The following is a 12526-nucleotide window of genomic DNA, read 5'->3' as shown; positions in this document are numbered from 1 at the left end:
CACCTCAACCTTGGTGACCTAGATAAAATCAAGTGGCTTTTTTTTTTTACTATCTTTTTTTTTTAATTTTATTATGTTAGTCACCATACAATACATCGTTAGCTTTTGATGTAGTGATCCAGGATCCGTTGTTTTCATATAACACCCAGTGCTCCATGCAGTACGTGCCCTCCTTAATACCCATCACCGGGCTAACCCATCCCCCCTCCCCCCTCCCCTCTAGAACCCTCAGCTTGTTTCTCAGAGTCCATCGTCTCTCATGGTTCGTCTCCCTCCGATTCCCCTCCCTACATTTTTCCCTTCCTTCTCCTAATGTCCTCCCTGCTCTTCCTTAGGTTCCACAAATAAGGGAAACCATATGATAATTGACTTTCTCTGCTTGACTTATTTCACTGAGCATCATCTCCTCCAGTCCCATCCATGTGGATGTAAAAGTTGGGTATTCAGCCTTTCTGATGCCTGAGTAATACTCCCTTGTGTATATGGACCACATCTTCTTTATCCATTCGTCTGTTAAAAGGCATCTCGGCTCTTCCCACAGTTGGGCTATTGCGGACATTGCTGCTATGAACATTGGGGTGCATGTGTCCCTTCTTTTCACTACATCTGTGTCTTTGGGGTAAATACCCAGGAGTGCAATTGCTGGGTCATAGGGTAGCTCTATTTTTAATTTTTTGAGGAACCTCCACACTGTTTTCCTTCTTGACAATGTTTCTGTGTCATCCTACACACAGACACCCCCCAGCATGAGACACTTTCCTTCGGAAATATATTCATATCGACCTAGAGTAGTAAGACCTGACATGCTCAGAGTACTTCTGCGAATAACAGTTAACAGGACTGGGGAGGTGGGCGAAGAAGGGGGACAATCACCGGCTCCCGCTTACTCTTCTGAAAAGAAAATCTGTGCGGTCCTCAAGTTGAGAATTCCCGAAGAGCAAGGAGGATTAAAAAGTGAAACACTGCCACCCACCGGAAGGGAAAAGCCTGCAGGGGGGACTGGAGCTACTCCAGCCATTCAGACCCCAGCCGCTGAAGGGCTTTAAACAGAACAATCCGTGCTTTGCCCGCACTCCAGCAGCGTTTTCCAAACACCAGCAAGAAAATCACCGAGAGATCACTTTAAAAGAAAGGCTTAATCGGACAACTGTGCCCTTTGGGCATTCTGGATGTTCAGTGTTGTTGCTCAGATGACAGCAGGAATGGTCTAAAGACAAATTTCTGCCGGACGATCCTGCCTGGGATGAAGCAGGTGCCTGCTTGGGGAGTGGAAAGTGTCCGTCGTTTTCTCTCATGGGTGAAACATACAAAAACACCAAAACCGTTCAGAGCCAACTCGGCATTTTCCAAAGCTCTGTTCTTTTCCTCCTGCACAGAGAGAAAAATCACACTCTTGATCATTTGGGCCTAAGAAGGGGCCTCTTGGGATTTATTCAGGACTGACGTTCACTGTGCTTTCATCCGGAGATTTTTGGATTGAGAAAATGGGCTAGTCGTTGGTGGACTTTATTTTAATTAAGTATAACTTTCATGTTATTCAGTTGGCCTTCAGGAACCACCTAAGTTTTTGATCCTCGTGATTTTTTTTTTAATTTTATTTATTTATTTGACAGAGAGAAAGAGGGAAAGAGAGAGCACAAGCAGGGGGAGCAGCAGGCAGAGGGAGAGGGAGAAGCAGGCTCTCCGCTGAGCAGGGAGCCCCATGCAGGGCTCGATCTCAAGACCCTGGGATCACGATCTGAGCAGAAGGCAGATGCTCAACCAACTGAGCCGCCCAGGCGCCCCAATCCTCACGATTTTTTAAGACAATTTACTTAACTGGGGCGCTTGGGGGGCTTAGTCAGTTGAGCGTCTGCTTCTGACTCAGGTCATGATCCCAGGGTCCCCGGATCGAGCCCAGCATCCAGCTCCCTGCTCAGCGGGGAGCCTGCTTCTCCCTCCGCCCCTCCCCCTGCTCATGTCCTCTCTCTCTCTCTTTCTCTCAAATAAATAAATAAAATCTTTAAAAAAAGAGACAATTTACTTAACTAACGATGCTGTATATTGAAGTGGAAACTTTGGCATGAAAAGTATACATTTTCAGAAAACATTTGATAGATGAAAAAATCCTAACCAGGTAATGTGGAATAGAAAAGGCAAGAGACCAGGTTTCATGCAGACGGTGGTTCCTGATTGTTCCAGGTGTTTACCTATGCCCGTGTGTCTGTGTTTCTGTGTTGATTAAGTTGGAAAAAGTGCAGCAAAGAAACACACCAAAAAGTTCCCAGTGTTTATCTCTGGACAGTGAAATTATGGTTGACATTGTCTTCCTCATTTTTGTCTGCATTTTCCAATTTATCATAGCGAAAGCAAATTGTGTCTTAATTAGAAAAAAACTGTGACTTAGAAAGCTTTCTAAAAATAATATAAAAATTGTAAATGATTATATAGGCCATGGCTGATGGTGATTTTAAAATATGTGTATATCCCTAATTGTTGTCACAATTGGAATAGCCGAGGTCAGCAGCTCTCAAACATTTTGGTCTCAGGCCTCCTTTAAAATACTAAAAAGTGTTGAGGCCTCCAAAGAGCTTTTGTTTGAGTGGATTGCATTTATATCTTGGTATGTAAGTATTTAGTAGAAATTAAAACTGAAAAATGTTGAGCATTTATTAATTCAGTTAAAAGTATAATAATAAACCCATTACATGTTAGCATAAACAACATATTTAATGAAAAGTAACTATTTCAAAGAAGTACTTCAGTGAGAAAAATAGCATTGTCGTATGTCCCTGCAAATCTCTTTAATATCTGGCTTACAGTTGGATTCTCATATGCTTCTGCATTCCATCTGTCGTGAGACCTTATTTTGATTGAAGTACATCTTCTGAAACAAATAATGCAACATATGTTAAGAAAAGAAAAAGAAGAAGATAGCAGGAGGGGAAGAATGAAGGGGAGTAAAGCGGAGGGGGAGACGAACCAGGAGAGATGATGGACTCTGAAAAAACAAACTGAGGCTTCTAGAGGGGAGGGGCGTGGGGGGATGGGTTAGCCTGGTGATGGGTATTGAGGAGGGCACATTCTGCGTGGAGCACTGGGTGTTATGCACAAACAATGAATCATGGAACACTACATCAAGAACTAATGATGTAATGTATGGTGATTAACATAACAATAAAAATTTTTAAAAATTACATTGATTGAAGTACATGAAAACTATTTGGCCTCACCACAAATATGTGTTTGGAAAAGAGGGGAAGTAATTTAAACATTTGTTTTGAGAGAGAGAGAGAGAGAGTGTTGGAGGGGTAGACAGAGGGAGAGAATCTCAAGCAGACTCCCCGCTGAGCATGGAGCCCCTACACGGGGCTTGATCTCACAAACCTGAGCCGAAATCAAGAGTCAGACACCTAATCGACTGAGCCACCCAGGTGCCCCAAGAGGAAGTAATTTAATAACGTTTTCAGGGAATGGTGGATAGTCCCTTTGTACTACACTGCTGTGGGTTCACTGCACATGGCACGGGTCCACGGGGATGGGTAGAGAAAAGAAAGATGCTCTCTTCATTGAAGTCACAGGGGATCCAGGCTGAGCGAGCTCTCACCATCTTAAATGTTACCAGTCACCTCACCACAAGGAAAGGAGAGTCCTAGAGGATCCTGCACTGACAATTACATCTTCACATCCCTTTCGATCGACAGCACCTCCATCCACTACACCCACCACCACCACAGTGGTTTCCTCTGAGGGTGTTGTTCCTTGTCCCCTAAGGGAATAAACAAAATATAATGAGCCTGGGAGAATTTCTGATTTTAAAAAGTTAAAGAACATTCTGCCCTTCTCTTGGCAACCACCCGCTGAAAACCACAAGGAGAATGAGAAACAGATAATCACCGATAAAAAGAAGTGAAGTTTGTAACCAGACAACAGCACATGAAGATGGAAGGCGGATGGTTGGGATGGGCAGGTGGCTTTTCAGAGCAGATAAAGGGGAGTCCAACAGAAAATAGAGTTCATTATAAAGAGCACTGACTCCCCCAAATCACACCTCTTCCTCATCCAGCTAGGCTGTAAGGAGAAACTGAGTCAGAAAGGCTCAGGCGGGATAAGGCACAGGACGGAAGAGAATGGTTAATAAAACCTTGACTCCACCTCCAACTTGAAGTCTCTGAAACCTTTCCTTAAACCAAAAACAGCACAAATATCCCTACCATACCATTATCACTAACAATCAACAATGTTCAGACCCAGAGAAAACACGTGCAGATCCAGACAGTTGGAAGCGCCCTAGTAAAAAGCAACTTCCTCCTTCAGTGATTCCCACCAGCCAACAAGCCCCACCTGTGCACACAACTGTCCCAATGGTCTTCTGGGGGATACCCACCCTTACACGGATGATCACCAGTCTTTACAGGAAAACCTCCAGAAGCACAAGCAGAAAAAAAAAAAAAAAAAAAGGAATTCTGAGAAAAACAGAGACAAAACAGAGGGCAGAAGAAAATATCAAAAGAAAACTAGAATTAATATCCTCATGGTGATACTAGGACATATTGTATCCATCTATAAAATGGATGTTATAATTGGAAAGGGGCACTAATAGTTACAGTTCAATCATTTTCACTTCTGTGTGTCGACATGGGAATGCAACACATCATTTGTTGATTCCTCTATTGATTTTTGGGTTATTTCCACCAGCACCGTTTTTTTGCTATTAAAATTAATATAAACAATGCTGCTACTTGCCTTCTAAGAGATTTTTAGGGCTAGAATTGCTGGATTTCAGGATATGTAAGTGCACTACTTTGCAAGTTTGTATCAAATCGTTTTCCAAAAAAGCTTGTTCAAGTTTATACCCCACCAGCAGTTTGCAAGAGCACCCACTGGGTAGGTCTTCTCCATGTGCACACCTGGAGGGTTCTATCTTCTAGTGTCTTTTTTTTTTTAAGATTTTATTTATTTATTTGACTGAGACACAGTGAGAGAGGGAACACAAGCAGAGGGCATGAGAGAGGGAGAAGCAGGCTTCCCACTGCGCAGGGAGCCCAAAGCGGGGCTCGATCCCAGGACCCTGGGATCATGACCTGAGCCGAAGGCAGACGCTTAACGACTGAGCCCCCCAGGCGCCCCTATCTTCTAGCATCTTAAATACTTTGAATTCATGACTACCTCTTGGAGCCGTGTCTCCCATATTCAAAACACAAGGGCCCAGGAGTCAAGGAGGGGAAATGGGCATGGCTCCCAACACGACTACACTAATAAACCATTTGCAGCATTTCTGCTTTTCCATCTGGAGATTTTAGGCTCCCCAGGGAGGAATGCTTCCTCCAGGGAGCACAACAAAGCTTCCTTTGAACCAGTAGTTGAGACTGCCACCGGACCACCTTGGACTTCTCGTGTCATTGAAAAAACAGGTAACCAAGGGGGTCAGTGCGCTGGCCAGGTAACTCTGGTTATGGGGAAACTGAATTGCTTACCACGCCACGGGCAACATTAGTCCGGTTTCCGCTCCTCTCCCTCAGCCAGGTGGTGCTCCTCCCTCAAATCTGAGTCCCAGCACCCCAGGGGACCTCCTCCCAGCTCCTGGGATGGCTGCAGCAGCTCAGTGGTGCTGTCTCCTTAGCAGTCAGCCTCCAGACTCTGGAGGGCTCCTCCTTCATGCTTCTAGGTTCTGGCAACTCTAACCTCGTCCGAGGTTTACTCCAGACCTGGGGGTAGAGTTCCTGCTGTTACCGACTCTGTGTTATCTCAGTTTTCCTTTCCCCCCAAAAAGCTGCTCACTGACTCCCTTTATTTTACTTATCTCTGTTAAAATAATAATGTGGCTTCTATTTTCTACATAAATCCTGATAAAAGAAGTTCTTCATAGCAGTGCTGCATAAATTCTTACCACCTCATTGCTAGGAACTTGTGTTTGCCATTTTAGTACCTTTTAAGATATTTAATTTTTGTTTAGTCCCCGTGAATAGAGTTGCATCCGATTTTTAGCTGTGATTATACATCTATCCATGTTGCACTTATTATTTCTAATAATCTACTAGGTTAATTTGTTTTCTATATAAAGTTATATTATCTGTGGATAATGGCTATTCCTTTCATTGTTTCCCACTCTTTTTTTTTTTTTCTTACTTCACTGCTAGAACCTCCCACATATGATTTAATAAAAGTAGGAATTACGGGTATGTTAATCTAGTTGCTGAATTCAAAGGGAATTTTTCTCTTTACTTCTAAAATGATGTTTGTTGTAGGTTTTTAGTAGATACATCTTACCAGGTTGAGAAAGTTCCTTTCTACTCTCAATTCGCTAAAAACATTGCCTTTTTTTCTTCTTTAATTGGGTGTTGCATTTTATCAAAATCATTTTCTGCATCTATTGAGATGATCATATACTTTTTTAAATTTTAGTGAGATGAATTGTATTAATAGATTTGTTAAATGAACCTTGCATTCCTGGAATAAACTCAACTTGCTATCTTTTACATATTTCACAGGGGTACAGTTTGCTCATATTTTGCTTACAATTTTGCAACTATATTCATGGGTGAGATTAGACTGTAGCTGGCCTTTCTTGGCCCCTTTTTCTCTGAATTTGCCCTCAAGGTTATGCTAGCCTTGGAGTTCTCCCTCCTTTTTATTTACTGGAAGGAATTTGCATAAGTTGAAATTATCTATTCTTTAAAAGTTTGGTAGAACATACCTATAAAATTATCTAGATTAGATGTTTCCTTCATAAGATTTTAAATTACTGATTTAACAGTTATAGGAATATTCAGGCTTTTGGTTTCTTTCTAAATCACAATTTTACTAAGTTATACTTTTTATAATTTTGTCAATGTTTTCAAATCTACCAGTATAAATTATCATATATTCTTTTTTTTAAGATTTATTTATTTTAGAGAGAAAGTATGCACATGTAAACAATTGGGGGGAGGGGCAGAGGGAGAGAATCCTCAAGCAGACTCCCCGATGAGCATGGAGCCCGACATTGGCTCCATCTCAGGACCCATGAGATCATGACATGAGCCAAAATCAAGTGTTGGCCGCTCAACAGACTGAGCCCCCCAGCCACCCCTTGTCATATATTCTTATAACTTTTTAAGCTCTATAGGATCTAAGGTTATGACCCCTTAATTCCTAATGCTATTTTGGTTTCTTCTCTTTTTTATGATTAATCTCACTTGTCTTTTGGCGGTGGGCTTCCTGTTTGTATTTTTGTTTTCTAACTCATTAACATCAGCAGTTAATCCTTTTGTAAAAGAACTCTCCTTAAATGGTCCTAATTTTAATGTGCCATCTGCCTCCATTTGGGACCCTGATACACTCTCCATCCCCAATAATGCTTTTGTCTTAAGGTCTACTTTGTCTTATGTAAATATCAGATTTCTTTTGGTACCTAGTTTCCTTATCTGTCTTTTCCATTATTTCATATTTAACCCTCTCGCATCTCTAGGTTTTTAGGGTGTCTCCTGTAAACATCAAGTTGACAGGTTTGGGGGATAGAATTCAACCTAACAATTTGGTTCTTTTTTTTTTTTTTTTTGAGTTTGCAAGTGTAGTCAGTTTATGTGTACCATGATTCCATGATTTTGGGTTGTTTCACCATATTTTTGCTTTTATTTAACCTGCTTTTTCTTCTCTCCCCCCTCTCTTTCTTGTTTCCCAATTCCATTTTTCCCTTCTACCGGTTTCAAAGTTACAAACTCTATTCCTTTGGTGTTACTCATATTTTATCATGCATAATCCAAACCATTTCTAGCTATTTCCATGAAGCATCTTCCATGGAATACTTCCATGAACCATCTTCACCGAAGTCATCAATACCTCACATAGAGATTGTGGCACATACTCAGATTCCATGCTTACCCATTTATTCTCAACATACCAGCCAGAGTGACCAAATAAAAAGTCACACTGTATGCTTTTCTGCTCAAAACCTAGTGATTTCACACCTGAGTCCGAGTGCTTACAATGCCCAGTAAGATACCCGACCTTCTGGCCTCTTCCCCTGCTCCCAGATCCATCCAACAATCTCCCTATCTCCCCTACCCCAGTCTCATCACATTTCTTGAAGTTCCTTGGACAGGCCACGCAGGCTTCTACCCGAGGGCCTTTGCACAGGTGGTTTCCTCTCCCTCAACACTCTTCCCCAGATGGCTACATGGCTCACATTCTCATTAAGTCTTGGTTTAAATGTCTCTCTCTTCTTGCGGTCTTCTCTGACCAGTTACTGGTAAACTGTAATCGCAATCCTTAGTGTTTCCCGTCCTTCTCACCATGACTTTTTTTTTCCATAGAATTACCACCCTCTGATATGCTATACTATTTTGTTTAGGGTCTGTCCCCACTAACTAGAATGTAAGCTCTCTGACGTCCAGAATTTTTAATTCACTGATCCATCCTTAAAAACTAGTACCACGTTTGCCATTTAGCAAATGTACAATAAGTGTTGGGTGTACAAATCAAAAGAATATTATTTACTCTCTAGAAAATACAGTGAGTATAGAGTGCCTTTACTCTGCATAAAACATCTCCTGACTCAGATGCTATTATCTTCTAGGATTTTAGTCCTGTTTCCCTACTCCCAAATTAAACGTTTTTATTTAGAAAAAAATTTAATCAATATTTTAATCAACATCTTTGTGCAGCACTCCTCATATTGCAGAAATTCCTTCTGGAGTAATTCTCCTTTATTTGAAATTTGAAATTTTTTTTAGGTGAGTCTAATAATAAACTTAGTAACATATTTGAAAATATTTTTTTACCTTTGTTGTTGATAGTTTTGCTGGATTCACAATGTAGGCTAACATTTTCTCTAAGTACTTTTGTGATATGGTTGAATTGTTTCCTAAATTCATTATTGATATGCATTGGATTTCTGTACCTCTGGATTCATCTGTTCTGGACAATTCTCAAACATTTTCTCTTCGGAATTTATCTCACTTCATCTTTTTATTTTCTTATTCTGATCCCACTGACTAAAAGGACAAGAGAATAGAGGCATACCTTGGAGATATTGCAGGTTGGTTCCAGACCACTGCAATGAAGTGTCATACGATAATGTCAAATGAAGTTTTTGGTTTCCCAGTGCACTTATGTTTACATTACACTGGAGACAATTTTTTAAATTTTTATTTTATTATGTTAGTCACCATACATCATTAGTTTTTGATGTAGTGATCCACGGCTCGTTGTTTTCGTATAACACCCAGTGCTCCATGCAGTACATGCCCTCCAATTTTTTTTAATTTAAATTCCATTAGCCAACTTATAGTAGTACATCATTAGTTTCAGATGTAGTGTTCAATAATTTATCAGTTTCGTATAACACCCCGTGCTCATCACGTCACATGCCCTCCTTAATGTCTGTTACCCAATTACCCCATCTTCCCACCCCCACCCCCCCAGCAACCCTCAGTTTGTTTCCTATAGTTAAGAGTCTCTCATGGTTCTTCTCCCTCTCTGATTGATTCCCATTCTATTTCCCTCCCTTCCCCTAGGGTCCTCTGCCCTGTTTCTTCTATTCCACATATGAGTGAAACCACAATTGTTCTTCTCTGATTATTTCGCTCAGCATAATACCCTCCAGTTCCATCCACGTCAGTGTAAATGGTTAAGTATTCACCCTTTTTGACGGCTGGGTAATAGTCCATTGTATATACCACATTGTCTTTATCCATTCATCTATGGATGGACATCTCGGCTCTTTCCACAGTTTGGCTGTTGTGGACATTGATGTTATAAACATTGGGGTGCAGGTGCCCCTTCAGATCACTACATTTGTATCTTTGGGGTAAATACCTAGTAGTGCAATTGCTGGGTAGTAGTGGAGATGATTAAGTGTGCAATAGCACTATCTAAAAAACAATGTACATACCTTAATTTAAAAAAAAAAAAGCTTTGTTGTTAAAAAATGCTAGCCATCACCTGAGCTGTCAGTGAGTTGTAACCGCTGATCACAGATCACCATCACAAATATAATAATGGAAAAGTTTGAAATACTGAATTACCAAAATATGACACAGAGACACAAAGTGGGTAAATGCTCTTGGAAAAAATGGTGCTGATAACCTTCTCGACACAGAGTTGCCACAAACCTCCCGTTTGTAAAAAATGTAATTATCTATGAAACAATAAAGTGGAGAGCAATAAAACGAGATATGCCTGTACTATGTACAATAAATGCCCATAAACTCAATAATTTAGATGAAATGGACCAACTCCTTGAAAGACCCAAACTTCCAAAACTCACTCACCCAAAAAAAAATAGTTAACCTAACTGTATCTATTAAAGAAATTAAACTTGTAGTTCAAAATCTTCCAAAAAAGAGAACTTTAGACCCAGATAGCTTTACTAGCAAATTCTACCAAAATCAGACCAAGATATTAGACCACCACAAGTCACTATCTTCAGGAATACGGACATAAAAATACTCAATATTAGCCAATCAAATCCATCAGTAGATAGGACAATCCACTGTGACCAAGTTGAATTCATACCAAGAACACAAGGCTGATTAAAGATTCAAAAACTAATCAATGGGGGCCCCTAGGTGGCTGTCAAGTGTCTGCCTTTGGCTCAGGTCATGATCCTGGGGTCATGGGACGGAGTCCCACAGCAGGCTCCCACTCAGCGGGGAGGTTGCTTCTCCCTCTCCCTCTGCCTGCCACTCCCCCTGCTTGTGCTATCAAATAAATAAATAAAATCTTTAAAAAAAATCCGTGTAATTCACCATATTGAGTCTAAATAAAAATAAACCATATAATCATCTCATTGAATACAATGAAAACAAAGACAAAATCCAACAGCAGTCATGATAAACACTTCAGTAAGTGGAAGGGAACTTCTTTAACCTAATGGTCATCATGACCATTTAAAAATCTATAGCTAACGTCATACTTAATAGCTAGAGACTGAATACTTTCCCCCTAAAATGGGGGAACACAGCAAGGATGTCTGTTCTCGTAACTCCAATTCAATACTATACCAGTAGTTTGGTCAGTGAAAGAATGCAAGAAAAAGAAAAGGCATACAGATTAGAAAGAATTAAGTGTTTTTATTCAGAGACCATATAATCATCTATGTTGAAAATCTCCAAGAATCTACTAAAAATTTCACTAAGTGAGCTAGCAAAACCAAAACATATCAGTCATAGTCCTACATATAAGCAATGAATAATTTCAACATGAAATCTTAAAAAATTTCCAACAGCACACAAAAAATGAAGTACTTATGAAGAAATCTAACAAAATATGTAGTTTATGTATGCTGAAACTACAAAACAGTGCCCACCCACCCCAAAAGTTATAAATAAATGGAGAGGTATTTGTTAGGGTGTCAATTGTTTGATTTAGAGATTTAATATAACTTTGATTAAAATCCCTGCAAAGCTTGTATGTAGATATTGACAAGCTGATTCTAAAATTTATATGGAAAGGCAAAGGAACTAAAGGAGTCAAAATAAATTCAATTCTCAAAAAAAAAAAAAAAGGAACAAAGTTGGGAAGACTACTATCCAATTTCAGTGTGGTATTCAAAGGACAGACACACTGATCAAGGGAAAAGACGGAGGAGCCCAGAAATACAACCCACACGAATGTCAACCGATATATGTATTTTTTTAAATTGCTTTATTGAAGGACAACGTACACATGATAAAATTCACTTGTTTTATTTAAGTGTACAATTATTTTGGGGGGACATTTCCAGCACTCCACAATGATGTATGCCCATTTGCACTCGCTCCCCATCTTCACTTTAAAGAACCACCAATCTACCTTTTCTCTACAGGTTTATCAACTGATTTTTGATAAAGGTGTAATGACAATTCAATGAGGAAAAGAGAGTCTTCTCAAGAAATGGTACTCTAGCAACTGCATGTCCATATGCAAGAACAAGCCTCGACATAAATCTCACCCCATATATTAAAATTAGCTCGACACGTGTCCAAGACCTACACATAAAACTGTAAAACTTTCAGAGGAAAACAGGAAAAATTTGCATGACCTTGGGTTTGTGATGAATTTTTTAGGTAACTGCATCAAAAGTACAACCCATTAAAACAAATGGATTTCACAGAAATTAAAAACTTTTGTTCTTTAACAGACACTATTAAGAGAGTGAAAAGACAAGTCAGATTGGGAGAAAATATTTGCAAACCCCGTATCTAACAAACGAGCTGTATTTAGAATAATTTATGGAACTCTTAAAGCTCAGCAATAAAACCCAATTTTTATTTATTTGTTTTTAAAAGATTTATTGGAGAGAGAGCACGAGTGGGGGTTGGGGGTGCCGTGGGAGAGGGAGAAGCAGGCTCCCCACTAAGGGGGGAGCCCAATGCGGGGCTTGATCCCAGGACACTGGGATCATGACCTGAGCCAAAGGCAGAAGCTTAACAGACTGAGCTACCCAGGAGCCCCAATAAAACCCAACTTTTAAAATGCGGACAACAGATCTGAATAGGCACTTCAGCCAAAATATATGGGTGGCAAATAAGCATAGGAAAAGAGTGCTCAACATTTTTCATCAGGAAATGAGTATTTCAGCCAC

The sequence above is a fragment of the Callorhinus ursinus genome, unplaced genomic scaffold, assembly GCF_003265705.2.
Source record: "Callorhinus ursinus isolate GAN/ISIS: 27379988/994484 unplaced genomic scaffold, GSC_fseal_2.0 scaffold5, whole genome shotgun sequence".
NCBI lineage: Eukaryota > Metazoa > Chordata > Mammalia > Carnivora > Otariidae > Callorhinus > Callorhinus ursinus.
This window is presented reverse-complemented; position numbering follows the sequence as displayed.